This window comes from Mustela nivalis (genome assembly GCF_964662115.1).
Source record: "Mustela nivalis genome assembly, chromosome: 13".
NCBI lineage: Eukaryota > Metazoa > Chordata > Mammalia > Carnivora > Mustelidae > Mustela > Mustela nivalis.
This window is the reverse complement of record NC_139032.1, coordinates 12998760-13019335: the sequence shown is the minus strand read 5'-3', so window position 1 is coordinate 13019335 and position 20576 is coordinate 12998760. Positions and strand designations below refer to the sequence as shown.

The following is a 20576-nucleotide window of genomic DNA, read 5'->3' as shown; positions in this document are numbered from 1 at the left end:
TTGGCTTTCTGTTAAGACAGGTCATTTCACGGAGCCATTTGTGCTAACTTGTCAAAGTTCGTCATCAAATGTTAATAGAAACAAGTCATTTCTTGAGAGTTATTTAAATCGAAGACCAGTATGCCCCTAGTGGGGGGGGGGGTGTATATCTCTTGGGATTTTTATGTTTTCATTCTGTGGAGATTTTAGGGTATGGCAAGCTTAGCCCTTTGTATAGTAATAAATGACCCTTCTAAAATTTCAAGTTCTCATTGCGTGGTTTTTACTACCATTTAAGGCCATATGTTTTGCGCCTAAAGAACGAAGCGATCCCTCAAAGAAGAAAAATGATCGGCAGTAATACAGACTCACTCTGAAGTACAACTTTCAGGAAACGCCAGCTATTTCCATCTCGACCTCAGTCTGTACTTTCTAATTGATTAAGTTTTTTCCAGCTTATCTCTTTAACTCGGGCAAAAGACCCTAAGGGCAAACCATCCCGTGATGGGAACTGAAACTGCCTCCTCAGGTAACAAGGACTGCCCTGAGCCCACAAGACCCTGCATAATTGACCCCAAGACAAAGATAGACCTGACCTTTAGGGCCCACCAGCACGTACCCGCTCACCTTTGTCGCACATTTTCCTTATATAAACCTGGAAGTATTTTCCACACTTTGGAGACTGTCTTTGAGATGCTGCTCCTCTGTCTTCCTGGTGGTGGTCTTCCTGAAATAAATTCCTTTCCTTTTTCACCACCATGTGTCTCTCTGCCCTTGGATTTGGTCAGCAGCAGGTGGCTAAACCCTGTCTGTTTGGGCCCTGGGGGTCAGATGTTCTTGCACTCCTGGGCCCCCATCTACAACTTGAAGGGACCGAGTATTTTCTACAGTGACGAGATAGGTCATATGCCTAAAATCTCCTTGTTAGGAGCATAAGAAGTGTGAGTCTGGAATGAAAGCTTCATAGGAGCAGAGACCCGGTCTGTCTTACTCGGTACTCCATTCCAGGGCCTCAGACAATGCCGGACTCTACCAGGAGCTCAACACATATTTGGGGAAAGAATAAAATGAATGAGATCAATAGCCTATTTAGGGAAATGTCAGAGCTCTGGAAACCTAAATATATTTAAAGCAAGTGAAAAGGGGAACCGTGAAGAGACCGGTTCTTCAATGCCCCAGATGTGTCACCGGGAGAGCACTTGGTCCTTCTGCTTGATCCGTAATAAGATGCTCGGCCTCGCCGGCTCGAGGCCTCCCCACGATGGATATTTTCCACCTGTTTCCGGAATCCGACGTTGTAACAGTACTTCTTGGTCTCTGTGCGTTCTGCTGTTACCTGCATGCTGCAGTTTTTTAAGCCCAGGGTTTTCTGGGGTAGTTCTGCTGTAATAACGGGCTAAGTTACTGACCACTGTTGCCTTTGTCATCTTCTCTTTATCAACACAGTGCAGTTTCCTGTACCCATCAGTGATGGAGAAGTGATACAGCTGACAGTATTACATGTGAGTAAGCCAAAGGTATCTCATATCAATCTTCTGGCTCATATCCTCTTACTTTCTTCGTATTTTAAATGATTTGCAGTTTTTTGTTTTTTTTTTTTTTTTAAGAGATCCATTTTATTTTCTTGTGGAGTTCCTGTTGATCTGCTTACCTCTGATATCCTGAAGACTTTGCTTTTTTCTCTCTGCCCCAGCTCTTCCAGTCTGGGGAATTGATCAATGACAATGTTGGGGCCATAGGGGGAGAGACAGGCCTTAAGAGGTGCCGTATAAATCATCAAAATGTGATGTACTATACCTTCTCGGCATAAACTGGAAATTAAAAAAAAAAAAAAAAGTGCTGCAAATAGAATTGCTTTCTTTGGGCTTAAACTGGATTGGCAGCAACATAGATTCTGCTGTGGGCTGAAGTCATTTTCTACTTTGGCACTACTCAGTCCATGGGGAATGGTGGAGTCATGATTTAGCAGCAAGGTTTTGGGAGCAGGCCAGCATCTACATCTGTTCTGAACTGTCAGTGGACTGGAAAAATGCTTGAAAAAAAGCCAGAGGACGGAGGTAAAGGAGAACACAAAACCTTTAATCTGAAAAAAGGCCACAAAAATGGCTTGATCAATTACAAGGAGATTGGATTTAGAGGGAAGTTTTTATAGAAATAAAATCTATACAGCTCTTCTTTGTCTTTATTAAGTTCCTCTGTCTCGTGATACAAGAATCATAACGCGTAATGAAACAAGAAAACCTTATTAGGAAGGACTAAAGCATCACTCACCTTACTTGGGATGAGTCTTAACAATTGAAGCAGGATGCGTTGGTAACACCTCTTAGACATTCAGTGAATTGCATAATGGATTGCTTTTCACCAAATGCGTGACTATACCATCTTAAAGGAATCCGCAGAGCAGTGTTGTTTGCTTTGTTGTTTTTATTTGCTTGTTTTACATCAAGAGGTACTCTATCAGTTGAAAGTCGGAAAGACCATGATTGGGCAAGAATGTGGCTGATTTACTGGAAAGAATGTGGAAGCGGACTGGCCTGGGTTCAGATTTCAACTCCATCATCTCCTGGGTGTGGGACTTCAGGCAAGTTCCTCTCTGGTGACTTTTTCACCTTTAGAAAAATAATATCTAATTCACAGCATTGTTGTGAAGATTAGGGGAGTCCATGGGCATACAGAAAGCGTGGGATAAATGTTGGTTTGCTTTCTCTCTATTCTCTAAGAGTGCCCTTTCCTTCTGTCTCATTGCTCTACACACATTTGCATATCCAGAATCTTGATTTCCAGAGAAGGTATTTGTCTGATTGGAGTCAATGAACCAAGCCTGGCTTGTCTAAAGTTGAAAGCACTTTTTCCTACTAGCCAAAGGTGGTTAGAAAAACAGAGAAAACAGGCTGCATGGCCTGTACACACAGAAAGGGTGATTCTAAGTTTACTTGGAGCAGTCACAATGGGTTTTGCAAAGAAGCAAGGGCAAGGATCAAGTGGGCTATGTAGCCAAAATGCCAAGATTCTTTTTTGGAAAGACTTTATGTAATGGCAGTCAAATTTCAATAAGAAGGAAATAGAAGATTCAAAATAATAGAAATCGTAGAAATAATTTCCACAGAATTTAGGAAAAGAATTTTTTTTCCCTCAGGAAAGTACGTTACATTTTCTAATGATCTATGGGCATATGCAAAGAAAAAAAATAGCTTCTAGGGGTCTCAGGGCCCTATTCAACCTCTCTGAATCACAGTTGCTTTATGTAACATGAAAGGATTGAAATGAAATTGATTCTTTCTAAGGTCGCTTTACCAATTTTTAAAAAGATTTTATTTATTTATTTGACAGATCACAAGTAGGCAGAGAGGCAGGCAGAGAGAGAGGAGGAAGCAGGCTCCCCGCTGAGCAGAGAGCCTGATGCGGGGCTCGATCCCAGGACCCTGAGATCATGACCTCTGGGCAGAAAGCAGAGACTTAACCCACTGAGACACCCAGGTGCCCTGAAAAATATTTTCTTAAATAAATGGTGTAGTCAACAGTTATAGATATTGGAACTGGCGCCTGGGTGACTCAGTGGGTTAAAGCCTCGGCCTTCGGCTCAGGTCATGATCCCAGGGTCCTGGGATCGAGCCCCGCATCAGGCTCTCTGCTCAGCAGGGAGCCTGCTTCCCCCCCTCTCTTTCTGCCTACTTGTGATCTCTGTCAGATATTGGAACTGGGAAATTTGTCAATGCTTTGGACTGTGAGTCCTGTGGGTGGGCAATGTTTTGTTCTGTTTTGTTTTGTTTTTCCCTTGGCTCATGCTTGCTAGGTACAGTTTGTATTGAATGAAATGTATTGTGTATCACTTCATTACAAATCATTTTCATGGTTTTGAAAGCTGGAAGCAACTTTTACAGTTCATTCCCTCTATCAACCCCCGCCCCCCCATCCATCCCACTATTTTCTAGAAGAAGGAACTAGAATTTAGAGAGAGGGAAAGGGAGACCGAAGAATGGCTCCCGGGACTCACAGTCCAGAATTCCTTCCACTTCACCGTTCTGTGGAAATCTTTCTGCTTCCTGACAGCGTATTTGTAACCCAGCTAAGCTGAGTTGGTTCCTTGGTAATTGATACATAAGAGACTACACCAGGTGGAGTTGTCACCCTTAAGGAACTTTATTTGCAGAAAAGAAGATCACAGGCACTAACTTCCAAAGCCACGGCTCCCTGAGTGAGGGTGAGTGCATTTCTCTTATTTAGGGGTAAGATGAATGGTCAGAAAGGGGAGTTTTTGTCACTGCAGGTAAAGGCCAGCATAAAGGTGGGCAGGGGTTCTGGGAACACATGGCCATGCGGGCATCCTATATTGTGTTAATGAAGCGTGAGCTCCCCTCGGATGGAGTCTTCAACATTACAATGAGGTAGGGGTGACTGTGGACACCCCATGGTCCCTGCCCACAGGTGTGAGTCTGTGGTCAGGCCCACACTGGCCGAAACTGGCCTGGAGCTCTTCCTGTTGTTTGCCTCCAAAAGATAAGGTTCACATTCCCTTGCAAACAGGAGGGGGAATCAGAGGAGGTCTTGCTGGGGCCGGTTTTAACCTTCTTAACCCTGTGGGGCACGGTTTCAGAGTCCCAGGGCTCGAAGCCCACCTCTGCACCCGCTGAGATGCCCACGTCCCCAGTACAGAGCCTCACTTTGCACATCATCCACTTAATTTCTCAGCCTTGAACAGGCTGAGGGCATGGCAGGAAATGCCAGCTGGCATGGCACAGCACTCCCTTGAGTGAGGACTAATTTTGCCTTGCAGAACTTGCTTGCCTTTTTTCAACTGTGTCTGCACCAATATGGCTGAATTTACAAGCGCCAAGAGGATGTTTCACCATCTGCCTGTTAGTGGGGAACTGGCCTTTCTGCTCCTCCAGCAGGGTGTTGGAAGGCGTGGTGGCTGGGGGCCAGAGCGCGGAGAGGGCCTCCTTGGATTGCACGCTGCTGCCCGGGGAGAGGAAGCTCTGCGGGGACCGAGAGCCAGTGTGACAAAGGGTCTGCAGGAGTGTGCAGCAGCAAGTGTGATCTGAACACAATTGCAACACTGTTGCAAACAGTCTCCTACTGCATTCCTGTCATTATTGCATTTGGTCAGTCAGTTGAGAAAGGCCTGGATTTAAAAAAAAAAAAAAGAGAAAGAAAGAAAAAAACAAAGAATTTTTTTTTTTTTTTAAAGATTTTATTTGTAAGTACTCTATCTCAACACCCAGTGTGGGGCTCAAATGTACAAGGCCGAGATCAAGAGTTGCATGCTGTGGGGCGCCTGGGTGGCTCAGTGGGTTAAAGCCTCTGCCTTCAGCTCAGGCCCTGGTCTCAGGGTTCTGGGATGGAGCCCCGCACTAGGCTCTCTGCTCGGCCAGGAGCCTGCTTCCTCCTCTCTTGTCTCTACCTGCCTCTCTGCCTACTTGTGATCTCTATCTGTCAAATAAATAAAATCTTTAAAAAAAAAAAAAAAGAGTTGCATACTGTACTGACTGAGCCACCCAGGTGCTCCAAGATTTTTTTTTTCTTAATTACGAAAGCGCTGCCTGTTTATTGTAGAAAATTTCCAAAGTACACAAAAATATAGAGAAGAAAAATAATGACGTGTATTCGATTACCATTCCAGGGGAATTATCAGAAAGTTTTTGTTATATACTTTTTATAGCTTTTAAAACATACAAATGTGAATTCTACATGTATTTATACATGTATGCTTTTACATGTATAAATACACATGTATACATGTATGCTTTTTTCTTTCAAATATATCATAAACAATTTTGTATACCACTAGACCTTATTTAACAATGTTTTTAGCAGCTGCATTGTGTCCCATTTGATGTTTATACCATATATGTATTCCCCTATTGTTGGATATTTTAGTGCTTTTCAGCTTTTTGTTATTTGAAGGAATGAATGGGAAACCTTCTTATCTAACTCTGGTTATTTTCATAAGCAAATCCTTGAAAACTAAATTGCTGAGTCAAAGTAATGCCTAGTTTCTAGTTTAAGTTTTAATATCCATTGCCAAATTCCCTTTGAGCAAGGTTTTAGCAAGTTAGATTTCCACCAATGTAGACCATTAGCAAATTTCTCAGTGTCCTCACTACTATGGGGAGTTTGATAATGTGATCATTTTTTTATAATCTTTGATAATGTGATAAGTAAAAAAAAATGGGATAAGTGAAAAATGTCTACCATTACACTTCAATGTAGGTTGTGGATCACTATATATTTCCTTACTTTTTAAAGTTTGTTTATTTATTCACTTATTTTAAAGATTTTATTTATATGAGAGACAGAGCATGAGCTGGGAGGAGGGGCAGAGGGAGAGGGAGAAGCAGGCTCCCTGCTGAGTGGGGAGCCTGATGTGGGGCTTAATCCCAGGACCCTGAGATCATGACCTGGGTAAAAGGCAGAGGCTTACCCAACTTGAAGGAGCAGGAGGCTGGCTGAGGACAAAGCAAAAGCTGGCGCCTTGCACCCCCCCCTTCACCCGCTCCCCTCCATATGTGTAGCATTCCTCAGGCACCCCCGACTGCCATAAAACGATAAATAGTTAACTTGCAGAGATCACAGTCCTGCAAGGTAGGAGTCTCCCTTGGTTTGCAAATGTCCTTGAGATTTACAACAAAGAAGTTACCTTATCAATAGCCCTAATGTCACCCTCCCCTCCAAGAAAAACCGAAGGAGGCGGAGGTAGAAGGAAAAGTAAATACTTCTAAACCTAAATCTCATTAACAGGGATGCTTGATAGCAGGAATGTAACATTCCACCAGGAGACTCCCAATTGTGTTCACACTATCAATCAATCAGCTCAGCCCCACCCGAAACTTGTTTGTATCTGTCTATAAAAATCCTGCACCGACCCAGCTCCCGACCTCTCGGACCTCTCGGCGTTATCGGCAACGAGCTCCGCAGAGGTCCAGGTTTGAACCTGCAATAAAGGACCCTTGCTGATTGGCTTTGACTCACGTCTCTGGTGGTCTTTTAAGGTGGGGGTAATATTCAACTGGCATTTCAAACTGAGCCACCAGGAGCCACTATTTATTTATTTTTTTATTACTCTCTATACCCAACATGGGGCTCGAACACATGACCTTGAGATCAAGAGTCACATTCTCTTCCGACTAAGCCAGCCAGGCACCCTCCATTTCCTTCATTTAGACCAAGCTAAGGTTATGAAAGTATAGACTTTCAGGTCAGGTTCCGAGATGAAGAGAATCATACTCGGGCTATTTTTACATATATGATTTTTTATGTTTTTGTTAATTACACAAAAAGCCATGATACCATCTTTATTTTCTGTTTGCTGATAATACTTATCCCAGAGCAAATAACCCTTATATACGTTGTTATGCCCAAGTTTTCGCTTTGAGAGATCACCAAGGAGCCAAGCACCGATGCAATCACACGAGGGTTTATTTGACAAGCTTAGAGGGTTTATTTGACAAGCTTAAGCTTCGGCCCAAGTATACCCGACACAGAGGAGTAGGGACTTGCACCCCGAGGTGACATGCTTAAGCTTAGGCCCACGTATACCCGAAGCAGCGGAGTAGGGACTTGGACTCTGAGCTTAGTTAAGGCAGGGGTATTTATGGGTTCCTGTTACTAAAGCAGGGTGGCAGTTTCTGGAACCAAAGCAGGGTGGGGCTTGCTAAAGCAGGGTGGGGGAAAGTTCAGTCCTTGGGCACAGGGGTCTGATATGGCCTCCGGGGCTAAGATGGCCGTACTTATGTTAAGGCTAAACCAGAGGTGGGGTGGCCTTAATTTTTCTCGGCCTCCACAATGTTTGTTTGTTTTAAGAGAAAAAAGTGGTCATCTTGCCTTTTGCAGTGATGATAAAGAAACTTCCAATAATTGTTTACTTCTGTGAGTATCAGGAATGCCACTAGGAAAGTCAAGATAAATTCCTCTCTGTAGCAATATTTTGATAAAAAGGGAATGTATTTTGGGGGCGCCTGGGTGGCTCAGTGGGTTGAGCCGCTGCCTTCGGCTCAGGTCATGATCTCAGGGTCCTGGGATCGAGTCCCGCATCGGGCTTTCTGCTCAGCGGCGAGCCTACTTCCCTCTCTCTCTCTGCCTGCCTCTCTGACTACTTGTGATTTCGCTCTGTCAAATAAATAAATAAAATCTTAAAAAAAAAAAAAAAAGAAAACATAAAGAAATGTTTTTCTCCTTTACCATTGAGGGTTTTCTTCTCAGACCAAGTGCAACCCTTCCTGAGACATACTAAATTCTGACTAGAATGCATTTTCCAGCTCAGCTTTGGGAACTGTGAATCCCTAGTCCCTTAGGAATCCCTAAGTCCATTCTCTTAGGCACCTAAGTTTAGTAAAACAATCTAGCTATGCTCACTCCTAGTTACTGAAACCATCCCCCCAAGCAGAAATGCCATGGTCCTCACTATTTCTCTCTCTTTTTAATGATTTTTATTTTTAAATAATTTCTACACCCAACATGGGACTTGAGCATACAACCCTGAATTCAAGAGTCACATACTCTACCAACTGAGCCAGCCAAGCAACCCTCTCACTGGCATCTTTTAAGTAATTCTACCAAAAAGATTTTATATTTTTCTTTCCCAGCAAGTTAAAAAAAAAAAAAACTACTCCAACAATACCCCTCCTAATGAAATACAAAATACATTCCCTTTTTTTTTTTTTTTAATTTAGTCAGAGAGAGAGAGCGAGAGTGAGCACAGGCAGGCAGAGAGGCAGGCAGAGTCAGAGGGAGAAGCAGGCTCCCCGCAGAGCAAGGAGCCCGATGCGGGACTCGATCCCAGGACGCCGGGATCATGACCTGAGCCGAAGGCAGCTGCTTAACCAACTGAGCCACCCAGGCGTCCCGTATGTTTTCTTTTTTTAAAGATTTTATTTATTTATTTGACAGAGATCACAAGTAGGCAGAGAGGCAGGCGGAGAGGGGGAAGGAAGCAGGCTCCCTGCCCAGCAGAGAGCCCAATGCAGGGCTCCATCCCAGGACCCTGAGATCCTGACCTGAGCTGAAGGCAGAGGCTTTAACCCACTGAGCCACCCAGGCGTCCCTTCTTTATGTTTTCTATCGAAGAAGTGGAGATGATAGGATATATCAGTTTTATTTTTATTTTTATTTTTAAAGATTGATTGATTGATTGATTGATTTGACAGAGAGAAACACAGCCAGAGAGCAAACACAAGCAGGAGGAGTGGGAGAGAGAGAAAAAGGCAGGGAGCATGGTGTGGGGCTTGATCCTGGGACCCTGGGATCATGACCTGAGCTGAAGGCAGCTGCCCAACGATTGAGCCATCCACGTGCCCCAAATCTCAATTTTCTTTTTTTTTTTTTTAAAGATTTTATTTATTTATTTGACAGACAGAGATCACAAGTAGACAGTGCACTATATTTCTGAGATGTTTATAGTTTATCATTTAGATTAAAATGTTTGCCATCAATAATACTTTAATAATGATTGTTTATTCCACATATAGGGAGAAGAGTATTTCTATAATTGAGGTGAGGAAAGAAAATCCTAAGAAAGATTATTTTATTTCTGTTTTAAGATTTTGACTTTTCTTGGAACCAAGACCTCAATATAATGTGTAAGTTTTAAAAAAAGAAAAGAAAACTAAGCTCAGAGTAAAAACTGAGCCCTAAGCAGTGTGCTGTAACAGGCAAAGGAGGTCTCAGGGTCAGTGGATTTTGGTTCCGAACTCAGTTCTGTGACCATTGGAGAACTTTAGGTCTTCCAATCCCCTCAGTCTTGGTCTCAGCCTTCTGATCTGTAAAATGTGGGATTTGGACTTGTTGATCCCTTCCAGGTCAAAGAATTTGTGATTTTTTTTTTTAAAGATTTTATTTATTTACTTGAGAGAGAGAGAACATGAGGGGGACTGCTTTACCACTGAACCAGCCAGACACCCCTGGAGTAAAATCTTTAAACATCCTATGCATTAAAAGTACGAACCTATTCTTTTCTTTTTCTTTCTCTCTTTTTTTTTTTTTTAAGATTTTATTTATTTATCAGAGAGACAGAGCACAAGCAGGGGGAGCAGCAGGCAGAGGGAGAATCAGGCTCCCCACTGAGCAGGGAGCTGAACCATGACCTGAGCTGAGCTGAAAGTAGACGCCCAACAGACTGAGCCACCCAGGCATCCCTGATTCTATTCTTTTAAACCAAATATTTGAATATGGAACTCAGTTGTGTCTCTTAATTTTTTTTTTTAAGATTTTATTTATTATTTGAGAGCAAGTGATATAGAGTGAGAGCACAAGCAGGAGGAGCAGCAGAGTTAGAGGGAGAAGCAGGCTCCCCACTGAGCAAGGAGCCTGATTTGGGACTAGATCCCAGGATCCTAGGACCAGGACCTGAGCCAAAGGCAGATGCTTAACTGACTGAGCCACCCAGGCATCCCCCTTTAAAAAAATAAAAATAAAAAAAGAAAGAAAAGCTTTTCCCCCCTCTTAATTTGTACAAACATTATTCAGAGATTGGTGTAACTGAGAGCGGCAACAGAGATTGGTGTAACTGAGAGCGGCAACAGAGATTGGTGTAACTGAGAGCGGCAAAAGGTCTTCTGACTCCCAGGCTTGGTCTGATTTTTGTTGAAGAAGACTGTCTCAAACACAAAGGACCCTCCTCAATTCTTAACTCTCTTTGTACATGTTGTCAGCAACCTGTAAAAACAATCATTCAATCATAATTACATTCTGTTTCCAGCTGAATCAAGGTTGAACTCAGGCTCTTCTGGGGGGCTGCTATAACTAGGGACATCATAAAAAAAAGTTTGAAGCTGGGGCACCCATCTCAGTCTGTTAAGCCTCTGATTCTTGATTTGGTTCAAGTCATGATCTCAGAATTGTGAGATCCAGTCCTGCCTCAGTTTTGTGCTTGGGCATAGAGCCTGCTTAAGATTCTCTCTCTCTCCCTCGGCCCCTCTGCCCCCACTCCCTCTTAAAAAAAAAAAAAAAAAGGTTCAAGTTGGACAGAAGTGCTTTAACAGCCTATCCCCCAGCTCTGCCTCCACTCATACCCACACTGACTGGGTTATTCCTTTAGTGAAAAAAATCAAGGGGCGGATGTATGTAGTAAGCCTTTGGCTTTCTCGCTGCCCAGTATGCACATGGTGCCCTCTAGCGGTAGAGTGGGGCATTTCCGAAAAGGGAGTGGAGAATTCGCTTCTGTAGTGAGATCTTCCAGCTAGCTTTTTGTTTATGTGAGCTTTATTTGAGAGTTAAAGGTCGAAAATAATGTACTTTCATTTGCAACTTAAGATGCAAGTTGCCATGGCAATCTAAAATAGTTTACAGTGATTCCTTTTATATATACTCTAGCATTTCCTTTTAAGACATTTTTTTCAGATTTTATTTATTTGACAGAGAGAGAGAGCACAAGTAGGCAGAGAGGCAGGCGGGGCGGGTTGGGGGGGGGGGGTCCGAAGCAGGCTCCCCACTGAGCAGAGAGCCCAATGCAGGGCTCAATCCCAGGACCCTGGGATCACGACCTGAGCCCAAGGCAGAGGCTTAACCCACTGAGCCACCCAGGCACCCCCCTTTTAGACATTTTTAAGGATGAGAAATAAGGTTAATCATATAGGAAGTTTAACAATAATGAAAAAATTCTCCTCAAAAAAAATTTCCTTAGTGTGTTTCTGGTATGAAGCTCATAATAGCCAAAATGTTTCTATTAAGGCCTGAACCTAACTCATTACATAAAAATAAAAGCACATTTCTTTTTTCTTCGGTGCAGAAAAGGCAATTTTATTAAAACATGGGGGCAAGACCCTTGGGCAGAAAGCTGCTGCTAAAAGTACGTTTCTTGAAGAAGCGCTGAAGAAGAAAGTGCACCAAAAATATACACTATATATTTTTTTCAAAAGGACATAAACTGCACGTTTTGGCACCGTCTTCTCTTCAGATTTCCTTTCCCAGTGTTATAGAGCTGGACTTCAGATGTCCAGATGGCACTGTAGGAAGATGACTAAGGCAGTCGTGTGCAGAAAAGCTGGTATAGAGTGCAGATAAAATATAAAGATATTATTCCAAAATTGAAGTTTGCAGTGATAGTCGACTAATACTTGAAAGTTTTGAGGTGTCTGCGTATAATTAAAAAACAAATCTTTGTATATTATGCCACTCGAGTCATGTCTTAAATGGCACTTGATGTGCACAATCTCCACCTTTAAAGTGAGTTTTAAAATGTTCTGTACATTTCTGTGCTGGTTTCTAGACTAGCTACTTACAATAAAATTTGTTTCTAAATAAAATGTTTATAATTAACAGCTTATCAGTTGTGAGAGCCAGTTAGTTACTTCTCCTAAGCCCTGGTGTAGAATAGATGCGTTCCAAATATGGAGGTTTTCATGTATAGATAGTGAACTTTATAAAATGGTAATCTCAGGGTGCCTGGGTGGCTCAGATGGTTAAACATCTGCCTTGGGCTCATGAGTTCAGGGTCCTGGGATGGAGCCCCCAAGTCGTGTTCCCCGCTCAGCGGGGAGTCTGCTTCTCCCTCTTCCTCTACCACTCCCACTGCTCATGCCCTCTCTCTCTCTGTATCTCTCTGTCTCAAATGAATAAGTAAAATCTTTTCTTACACAAATAGTAATCTTCAAAATTCCCTATGTTCCATTACATTGCAAAGCTGAAATTCATCTACTTCTTTTAAAAAGCATTTTGTTCATTCAAGCAGCAATTTTCTCCAGTCTCCTTCTGCTTCCTTCTACCATACCTTATAGTGGACCTACAAGTTTATCGTGCACATGCATTAAACCTTTAAGGGAATAAAAGGTATAAAATTTTTTGAAAAAAAATTAAAAAAAATAAAAAAACCCTTTAAGTAGTTTACAGTAGTAACTTTTAGTTCTACAGCAGCATCTTCATCATATGCAAATTTAGGTCAGAGATGATGCTAGAAAGATGACATGGTCCACACGTGGTTGACTCCTTCCATGGCTGTGTAGAGGGAAAATGCCTTGTGTGTGCCTATTATGAGAATCGTTACCTCCAACAGATAGTTCCACTCTGCCAGCTTCTTTTATTTTCTTTTCAAATGCATCACATTCTCTTTGTAAATCTGCAGGATTCCCATCAAGGATATGAGCATTTTAGGATCTATATCAATATGCTTAAAAAAGTTATTCCTCACCGACAAATAACAGCTTTCAGGACAATTGATGGGAAATTCTACGTGTTCATCTATGTTAAATGTCTCCATATGTTTAAAAGAGAGGTCTCTAGGGGTGCCTGGGTGGCTTAGTGGGTTAAAGCCTCTGCCTTCAGCTCAGGTCATGATGCCAGGGTCCTGGGATCGAGCCCTGCATCGGGCTCTCTGCTCAGCGGGGAGCCTGCTTCCTCCTCTCTCTCTGCCTGCCTCTCTGCCTACTTGTGATCTCTTTCTGTCAAATAAATAAATAAAATCTTTAAAAAAATAATAAAAGAGAGGTCTCTATTCTTGTGATGTTCTGCTGACGATTATAAGGTGTGGGTTTTTCTTTGTTTGTTTAGAAGATGCTAACGATGTATGTTAGTACACCTGATAGGCCAATGAACTCTTCTGATGCTGGGGCAGCAGGAACCCCTGATAACATTTTCAGAGAAAAAACTCACCTGATTTATCCCACATTATTACTCAGCTGTGTTGATTTCCTTCTCCCTGCTTGGCAAGAGTTGTGCATGATCACTTACACACACAGCAGCTTCTGAACTTCCCATTATTAACAGAGTAACTTGGGGAAGGCTACAATTTTAGATACAGTTATTGCAGGGTTGGGCACCCCAGCTGACAAGAGAGAGTTCTTGAGACATTGTATGCTGCTGTGTGAAGCTGGTGGTTATACACTCAGGGCGCAAGGGCAAGGGGAGGTGCAGGGAGTATTAGATCATAAAGGTCTTCAAACTTCCAATCATAAAACTACTTTTTCAAGATTTCTCTCATGCTTATCACTCAGTTCGATATTAACTATGTGTGAGATACACGGGTAGTCAGGAGACCCTTAAAGGGTCCACGTGTGGACCATGTCATCTTTAAATACTTAAAGTATTTAGGGACTCCTGGGTGGCTCAGTTGGTTGGACAACTGCCTTTGGCTCGGGTCATGATCCTGGAGTTCTGGGATCGAGTCCTGCATCGGGCTCCTAGCTCCACGTGGAGTCTGCTTCTCTCTCTGCCCTTCTCCTCACTCATGCTCTCTCTCACTGTCTCTCTCTCAAATAAATAAATAAAATCTTAAAAAAAAAAAAAAGAATTTAGCAGCCTGCCGTATTCAATCCTCAAGGGAACCACGCAGGCTGTAGGTCTGCCTTCTGGGCTAAAGGTGAAGGTTTTTCTGCTTCTATCCCTCATCATAATGACCCAAACTCCTTTGCATACAAATAGATGGCCCATTTCTATTTTTTTTTAAAAAATAAACTTCCATCTTCTGTTCTATTTCATCATGATGATTTTCTAGCTCCTTTGTGCTGATACAGACATGTATTAGTGCAACAGCCAAAAACGATGAGTCATTTGACAGTGAACCAGATGTGGAGAGGTAATCTGCATGTCTTTATTAACAGAGCGCATCCAAATAACCATACTCACTTTGTATTTCCCTTTCATGGTGTCGTCGTCGCCAGCAGAGGCCTGGAAATATCCCACATCCAACCACCGAGGACGACTGTGTTCTGCGACATCAAGAATCTGGCACACGCGCACGGTGCAGTACGAATTGCTTCCATCTTATTTTTAATTCCCATATAGATTACGAAACACTTTATTAAACAGGGGAGGAGGCTCTGTTTATGCAAAATATTCTAATTCAAGACGGAACCGCTGCACATAGTAGATGGCCTAGAATACAATTTCAGTTTCAAACACTTGAAAGTGGGGCAAGGGGGCCTCCTTTTCTTGCTGGGAGCACCCCTGCCAACCTTGCTACACCACTATATTGAATTTCCTCAAAGCAAGGGAAAACAAAAGCCTTTTATATTGCCATGTATTTTTAAACCAATAGCTTCTTTTGCATAGTTCCACTTATTGTGTAACTAAGAAGAAAAAAGACTATTCATACGGAGAAGAAAATTCTTTTTTTTTTTTTAAAGATTTTATTTATTTATTTGACAGACAGAGATTACAAGTAGGCAGAGAGGCAGGCAGAGAGAGAGGAGGAAGCAGGCTCCCCACTGAGCAGACAGCCCGATGTGGGGCTCAATCCCAGGACCCTGGGATCATGACCTGAGCCTAAAGTAGAGGCTTTAACCCACTGAGCCACCCAGGTGCCCCTGGAGAGGAAAATTCTTTTGAAAATGTTGTTGCAAACCTTGTAAAAATACAGCATATGATGTAAAAAAGTTTCCTTTTCAATTAAAAAACAAAAAAGCAAAAAAAAAACAGATTAATTCTTAATATAGGCACTCTAATTTAGGATGTTCTACATGAAATCTATGTATGAGGTTTCAGTGAAGTGAAAAATATCCTGCAGAGTTGGAAATATACCTTTATATTCTGTTCATATTGTGGCATCTTTGAAGACACAACAGGTAGAAAATGGAAGCATGCATTTCAAAAAAAATGATAAAAAAAAAATAGATCTTGGGCAACTTTGACCTTCACGCAGGTTGAAATTTGACTTGCTCTACTGTTATTAATGGGCTCAGGCAAATTCAAGTCCTTACAACATTTATGTATGTCACCTGATAGAATAAATATTCAAAGACAAAAATTAATCATATAAATACAAATTAAAAGCTCTCTGTCTTAATCTCCTTATTTAAAAAAATCTTCTCGTAGCTAGAGGCACATTGTTAAAAATTGTAACCTTGGGTACAGAAACCTTGACCTTTACCTGGTAACAACTCATAATACTTATACAAGGAAACTGAGGCACGGTCTGTAAATCTTTTATTATGTTGACAAATCAACCTGAAAAATATTTAGCAACTTTACTCACACTTGCTAATGACATCTTTCAGAGAGATAAGCCAAAGTGGCTTACAGATCATACCATTATTCCTGTAGGTAGTATTTTTGAAGTAACACTGAATTTTATCGCTTGGTTCTTTCTAATTAGGTGAGGTCTGAAGGGACCTGCACTACTTCCAATCTCTATTTTAGTTTTCTTAATAAATAAATGACCAGACTTGTCATTTTAAACATTGGGTGAACTTTTAATTCTATAGTTTTAATTTTAAGTGTAGTGATTTGTATTGAGAAACTTAAGAGAGAAGGCAATTAACAGGCTTTTAAAAATTACATTTTTCTTTGTTTTGTTTTGTTTTGTTTTGTTTTAATATTTTATTTATTTGACAGAGAGAGATCACAAGTAGGCAGAGAGGCAGGCAGAGAGAGAGGAGGAAGCAGGCACCCTGCCGAGCAGAGAGCCCGATGTGGGACTCGATCCCAGGACCCTGAGATCATGACCTGAGCCGAAGGCAGCGGCTTAACCCACTGAGCCACCCAGGCGCCCTTGTTTTGTTTTGTTAAGTAAACTCTGTACCCAACATGGGGCTACAACTCGTGAACCCAAAATCAAGAGTCCTGGTGCTCCACCAAATGAGCCAGCCAGGGGTCCCCTTTTCCAGAGTTTTTATTTGGGGTACTCATTAAATGGCTGTATTACTGGGGAGTGTCACCTTCTAATTCCGTTCATTCAGCTCATTCTGGGAGGCAGGAAGCAGCACCTTTCTCTGAAAGGTTTTTTGAAGCCTCACTCCAAGGCAGTAGTTAGGTAGCACCATAATATTGTTATGACGTGTGGCATTTAAAAACACATTTCCACAATTGTTCATCCATTTGACTCTTAGATTTTTTAAAATTTTATTTTATTTTATTTTTAAAGATTTTATTTATTTATTTGACAGAGAAATCACAAGTAGGCAGAGAGGCAGGCAGAGAGGGGGAAGCAGGCTCCTGCTGAGCGGACAACCTGATGAAGGGCTCGATCCCAGGACTGTGAGATCATGACCTGAGCCGAAGGCAGAGGCTTTAACCCACTGAGCCACCCAGGCGCCCTAAATTTTATTTTTAAGTCATCTCTACACACAATATGGGACTCAGACTCTGGGATCATGACCAGAGCTGAAGGCAGACGCTTAAGAACTGAGCCACCCAGATGCCCCTCCTCCATTGGATTCTTACAACAATCCTGAAATAGTGAAAACAGATGCTGTTGTCCTGTTTCCTAAGGTTCCAGAAGTAAATGAACATATCCAAGGACACAAAGCTCTAAGTGGTAGAAGCAAGTTTTGAACTCCAAATCTCAATATTAGAGCTTAGGGTAAAATGTTCTAGATTTTTTGGGGGGAGAGGCCTATTATTATTATCATTATTATTGAAGTATAATTGGCATGTAACATTAACTTCAGGTATACAACATAATGATTTGATATTTGTATAAATTGTAAAATTCTCATCATAATAAAAACCAGATCCTTTAATAAGTAAACTCTTATTGCTACCAGCACTCCCCATTCCTCACCAAACCCTACTACTGCTGGGCCCAAGTGGTGGCTTTCTGGGTCCCAAGGAAATGTAGGAAAGATAAACCAGTCTAAGCTCACGATGCTCACCGGCATCTTAGCAGCTTGGTATATACAGTTACAGCTTTACCTCGAAGGAGTAAATTCTAGTCAAGTTTAAATATATTAGCACCATCTGTTACCCAATTCCCTCCTGTCCTCCTTAGCAACCTTAGCAACCCACATGCCAAAGAAGCAGAAGTTTATCAGGAAAGATTACAAGGAAGTGCCAGCAAAATGCAGCCTCCGTTCCTAGTTCCAAAGTTACCTCCAGGTCTTGGCGGGTGCTCACTTTCCTGCTGTCTGGCATCTTGTGACATTCAGCTCTTGCTCCTGAGCCCTGGAAAAGTCCCAGACGGATCCCAACACTCCCAGCATTTGGCACCAAAGGTCCCGTTTGGATCTTTCCATGATTTTCCCAATATCCAGCCTTTGTAGATAAGAATAATGCTAACAGCGGCGGCCTGGGTGGCTCAGTGGGTTAAAGCCTCTGCCTTCGGCTCAGGTCATGATCCCAGGGTCCTGGGATCGAGCCCTGCATCGGGCTCTCTGCTCAGCAGGGAGCCTGCTTCCTCCTCTCTCTCTCTCTCTGCCTGCCTCTCCACCTACTTGTGATCTCTGCCTGTCAAATAAATAAATAAAATCTTAAAACAAACTTAAGCTTAAAAAAAAAAAAAGAAGAATGCTAACATTACACAAATGCTACTGGTAAATAATAATAAGGGAGAGAGAGAGAGAATGGGAGAGAGAAAGATGTCTGTTCTAATAGACTGCATAGATTTCAAAAAAGATTGCTAATGATCACTGAATGGCCCTTGTGATTCTAGTGAGAAGCAAATAAAATTAACTGAGTATTTTTCTGATGCCAGGCAGTGTGCCAAGAGCTTTACATGCACGAGACTGTGAAATCCTTATAGTCATTTCATGAGAAAAATATTATTTTTATCCCCATTTTACAGATTAGAAAAACAGAGATCCAGAAAGTCACAGCGGTTGGCTCAAGCTTACTTCATTTGCGAATTATGGGGCTGAAATTTTCACCAAGGCTGAGTGTGGCATTTAGGTCGTAAAAGCATTGTTTAAGGACACAAAGGAAGGACATATAGGCCAAAGGGTGATTGAAATAACCACTGACTTCCTTCCTTAAGCCTAAACCTGATTCATTTATATAAAGCTTCTATGATTCGATAGGAAACATGCGCGGCTGAGAGGAATCATGGATGGGCCCTCATTTTGTTAGCATTGGTCAGTTGATCAAAGTATTTGTCGTACTGAAATATAAATAATGCCCCCAAAGAGGATCCTTTTCTGCTTTTTGCAAAGCAAATGCAAGGAGAGCCAATGCCAGGGTTTAGACTGCTGGAAAGTAGTTTCTCTGCACTGCAGACGTGGATTAAAAATAGATTGATTCATTATTATTTTTATGCAACATATTTATCTGTATTTGTGCTTTAGTACAGTGAAAGGGGGGCACAAACACTTCTCATAGGAGGCCTTATTTTAGGGGTTAAAAGGCTCCCATGCACAAGTTACTTCTTCATTCCTTTTTGACCGGTGGTATTGACACTACGCGCTATGCTGTTCGTTTCATTTCTGCGACTTGTTTATTTTATAACTGGAAGTTTGTACCTCTTCATGCCTTGTCCCTGTGTCACCCATGCGCTCACCCACCTCCTCTCCAGCAGCCGCCAGTTTGTTCTCTGTATCCGAGTCTGTCTTTCGGGGGTTCGTCCCCTCCACTTACTTTGAATGCCGAGGTGGGGAGAAGCGTCCTGCGGTGCTGTGATTAGATCACAACTCGTGATTCTGAGCTTCGCAGCTGCTTCTCGTATTTTCCTCCTCTTCTCAGGTGGGACACGATGGCTAGACTGAGCGGCAGCTGGGGATTTCTTTTCTCCCATTTGGAAGGCTCCGTGGAGTTGGCTATTTCTCCTTCACTACGTCTCTTGGGCTCTGATAAAACCCCAGCAGGTTAGGCTCCGGTCAAAGAGTTTCTCCTGAGGGCAGACCTTGCTAAGAAGGGAATGATCTGATCTATTTCCATTCTTTTAGGTTTCTGTTTTGTTTTTAAGATTTTTATTTATTTGAGACAGAGCATAAGCAAAGGGAACAGCAGGCAGAGGGAGAAGCAGGCTCCCTGCTCAGTAAGGAGCCTGATGTGGGACTCGATCCCAGGACCCTGGGATCATGGCCTGAGCCGAAGGCAGACTCTTAACTGACTGAGCCATCCAGGCGTCCCAGGTTTTTGTTTTTGTTTTCATTTAGATTTATTTATTTGAGAGAGAGAGAGCATGATGTGGGGAGGAGCCAAGAGAGAGGAAGAGAACCTCAAGCAGATTCCCCACTTAGCAGGGAGCCCGTCACAGGGCTTGATCTCATGACCTGAGCCAAAATCAAGAATTGGACACTCAACTGACTGAGCCCCCCAGACGCCCCTTTTAGGTTTTGTTTTTATTTTTATTTTTTGTTTTTTAAAGATCTTTATTTATTTATTTATTTGACAGGCAGAGATCACAAGTAGGCAGAGAGGCAGGCAGAGAGAGAGATTGAGGAGGAAACAGGCTCCCTGGTGAGCAGAGAGCCAGATATGGGGCTTGATCCCAGGCCCCCGTGATCATGAGACGAAGGCAGGGGCCACTGAGCCACCCAGGCGCCCCTTAGGTTTTATTTTTAAGTAAGTCTCTGCACTGAAGGTAGGACTCAAACCTACAACCCCGAGGTCCAGAGTCCCACACTCTACTGACTGAGCCAGCCAGGTCCCCTGATCTAATGTTGTTTCAAAATAGTTCCTTTTCCCCTCCCCATGCCAGAGCTCCAGGACATCGAACATGGAAGGATGGGGTCCTCCTGATAACTGAGTTCCCTGAAGTTTGTGTCTCTCGGACTGGTCCACCCTGAGCCTCCAGTAATGCATCAGTGACAGCTCCAGTTTGCTTTCCGGACACTGGTTCCCATGGAGGCGTCTGCTTTGGTAAGTCTCGGTGTCTGTCAGTCTCTCCAATTTGAGGGGCAGGGGGTGGGGAGCAGTTTGGCCAGTGGCTTTCCTTCTCTAGGGAGTCAAAAAAGAATTGTTGATTTTTCAGTTGGTTCAGCTTTTTACTTTTTGTTAGGATGGATGGCGATTTCTTA

At 42.5% G+C, this 20576-nt stretch overlaps 1 protein-coding gene across 9 annotated transcripts in view; it reads left to right on the top strand.

Moving 5' to 3' along the window:
* The first annotated feature begins 942 nt into the window (after positions 1–942).
* CEMIP2 (cell migration inducing hyaluronidase 2) overlaps positions 943–20576 on the top strand; it is a 132644-nt gene continuing 113010 nt past the window's right edge. The window contains exons 1-4 of one of the 9 annotated variants that reach the window (XM_082696586.1): positions 943–1298; positions 1426–1481; positions 14571–14652; positions 20258–20418. The gene's annotated coding sequence lies outside the window, so the exon portion shown is untranslated. Of the gene's footprint in view, positions 1299–1425; positions 1482–3920; positions 4181–14567; positions 14653–20257; positions 20419–20576 lie in introns of those variants that run through there. The other 8 variants (XM_082696590.1, XM_082696585.1, XM_082696592.1 and 5 more) reach the window with 8 other exon arrangements.